We start from the raw sequence: 2,944 nt of genomic DNA on the forward strand, positions 1-2,944 counted from the left end.
CCAACACCACAGTTCAAAAGCATCAATTCTTCGGCCCTCAGCTTTCTTCACAGTCCAACTCTCACATCCATACATGACCACTGGAAAAACCATAGCCTTGACTAGACAGAGTTTTGTTGGCAAGGTAATATCTCTGCTTTTCAATATGCTATCTAGGTTGGTCATAACTTTCCTTCCAAGGAGTAAGCGTCTTTTAATTTCATGGCTGCAATCACCATCTGCACTGATTTTGGAGCCCAGAAAAATAGTCTGACACTGTTCCCACTGTTTTCCCATCTATTGCCCATGAAGTGATGGGACCAGATGCCATGATCTTAGTTTTCTGAATGTTGAGCTTTAAGCCAACTTTTTCACTCTCCACTTTCACTTTCATCAAGAGGCTTTTTAGTTCCTCTTCACTTTCTGCCATAAGGGTGGTATTATCTGCATATCTGAGGTTATTGATATTTCTCCCGGCAATCTTGATTCCAGCTTGTGCTTCTTCCAGTCCAGCGTTTCTCGTGATGTACTCTGCATAGAAGTTAAGTAAGCAGGGTGACAATATACACCCTTGACGTACTCCTTTTCCTATTTGGAACCAATCTGTTGTTCCATGTCCAGTTCTAACTGTTGCTTCCTGACCTGCATATAGGTATCTCAAGAGGCAGGTCAGGTGATCTGGTATTCCCAGCTCTTTCAGAATTGTCCACAGTTTATTGTGATCCACACGTCAAAGGTTTTGGCATAGTCAATAAAGCAGAAATAGATGTTTTTCTGGAACTCTTGCTTTTTCGATGATCCAGCAGATGTTGCCAATTTGATCTCTGGTTCCTCTGCCTTTTCTAAAACCAGCTTGAACATCTCGAAGTTCACGGTTCACCTATTGCTGAAGCCTGGCTTGGAGAATTTTGAGCTTTACTTTACTAGCATGTGAGATGAGTGCAACTGTGCAGTAGTTTGAGCATTCTTTGGAACTGCCATTCTTTGGGATTGGAATGAAAACTAATAAGGCCTATATCTTATGATTTGGAGACAATAAAATGCTAACAATAGGCAAAGTACTTCTTACATCAGTGTGTGGTATATATATATATTGAGTGATAATAAATGTTGACTAATATTAGTCATTGAATTTCTTTAAAGACTGTGTGTAGATATTTAGGTTGTTTCCTTTGTAGGTTGTTTATTCCTATTGTTTTATTTGGTGTTGTAAGCTACTAAAATCAAAGTGTTATTTATAATACCGAATTTTCCCTGCTAGATCAGGTAGTGAAGAATCCGCCTGCAATTCAGGAGACCCCACTTCAACTCCTGGGTGGGGATGATACCCTGGGGAAGAGATAGGCTCCCCACTCCAGTATACTTGGGCTTCCCTTGTGGCTCAGCTGATAAAGAATCTGCCTGCAATGCAGGAGACCTGGGTTCAATCCCTGGGTTGGGAAGATCCCCTGGAGAAGGGAAAGGCTACTTACTCCAGTATTCTGGCCTGGAGAATTCCATGGACTGTATAGTCCACGGGGTCACCAAGAGTTGGACACAACTGAGTGACTTTAACTTTTCAGTTTAATCAGTATTGTAAGCAATGCTAAAATCAAAATGTATGTACATATCTTTGTGCTACACTTAGATGACTATTTTTCATAGATAGGTTTGTATAATATCCTTGACTATTTTTCAAGGATAGGTCTTCTTCCTTTTCTATATTGCTAAAAAATATATATTTACAATAATGGGGAAATTTTCTATCCTGTTTGAAGACTCTTTCCAATAGTCTAATAATCAAATTGACATGAGACAAATTAATGGGAGAAAATCAAATTTCACTTTCTTTGGGAACTCCACACACATGACAGGGCCAGAGACCTTACAGACATGGGAGGTTAAAAGACAGAAAGGTCCAATGAAATCTATTGCCATCTCAAGCTAAGGGTTAAGCTAAGAGCCTGAGGCTCTCGAGGACAGAAGGTTTATCCACAAACGATAAGAAGAGCAGATGCTGGGTGGTGGGATGTTTGTCCTGCCATACAGATGGGGCCACTTAGATAAAATTTCTCTCTGGTAATAATTACCTTTCCATTTCAACTCTGTGAATAAAGGGAGAAGCAGCAGTTTTTGTTGAGCCTGATGGGTCTCAATTGCTTTGAAATCAAACTAATCTACAGGCCATAATGACACATCCCAGGGAAGCCTGTTCTGAACCTTTACACAATCTCACAGGTATAAATTGCAATGCAGCCTAATTTCTACTTTCTGATTGCCAGTGTGGTTGAACATCTTCTCATATGTTTACTTTGGTAAATGTGTTGCAGATATTTTCTCTGAGTCAATAGTTTATATTTTAGCTTTCCGTATGATCTCTTTCAGAGTAATGTTCACATTTCTGAGTACAGTATTTTGTCATTCATGCATCTATATTTTACTTCTTCCTTGTGATGGCATCTTCATTATGAGACCATAAAAATATGCTTCTTTATTTTTTCCTAATTATTTCATTGTTTAGAGTCTTTACTTTTAAGTTGCTCATTCATACGGGCTTTACTTCTATGATGGATTAGATAGAAATCTAGGCTTATTTTTTCAAATCATTGAGCCAGTTGTCATAAATATCATTTTTTAAAGAGTCCATCCTTTCTCCATTGGTATGAAATAAATTTTTACCATATATTAAGTTCCATTCAGATCTAGCTGTATCAGTTCAGTTCAGTCAGTTCAGTCGCTCAGTCTTGTCCAACTCTTCACGACCCCATGAATCTCAGCACGCCAGGCCTCCCTGTCCATCACCATTTCCCGGAGTTCACTCAAACTCACGTCCATTGAGTCAGTGATGCCATCAAGCCATCTCATCCTCTGTCGTCCCCTTCTCCTCCTGCCCCCAATCCCTTCCAGCATCAGAGTCTTTTCCAATGAGTCAACTCTTCGCATGAGGTGGCCAAAGTACTGGAGTTTCAGTTTCAGCATCATTCCC

This window comes from Bison bison, unplaced genomic scaffold (assembly GCF_000754665.1).
Source record: "Bison bison bison isolate TAMUID 2011002044 unplaced genomic scaffold, Bison_UMD1.0 scf7180017864193, whole genome shotgun sequence".
In the NCBI taxonomy this organism is placed as follows: domain Eukaryota; kingdom Metazoa; phylum Chordata; class Mammalia; order Artiodactyla; family Bovidae; genus Bison; species Bison bison.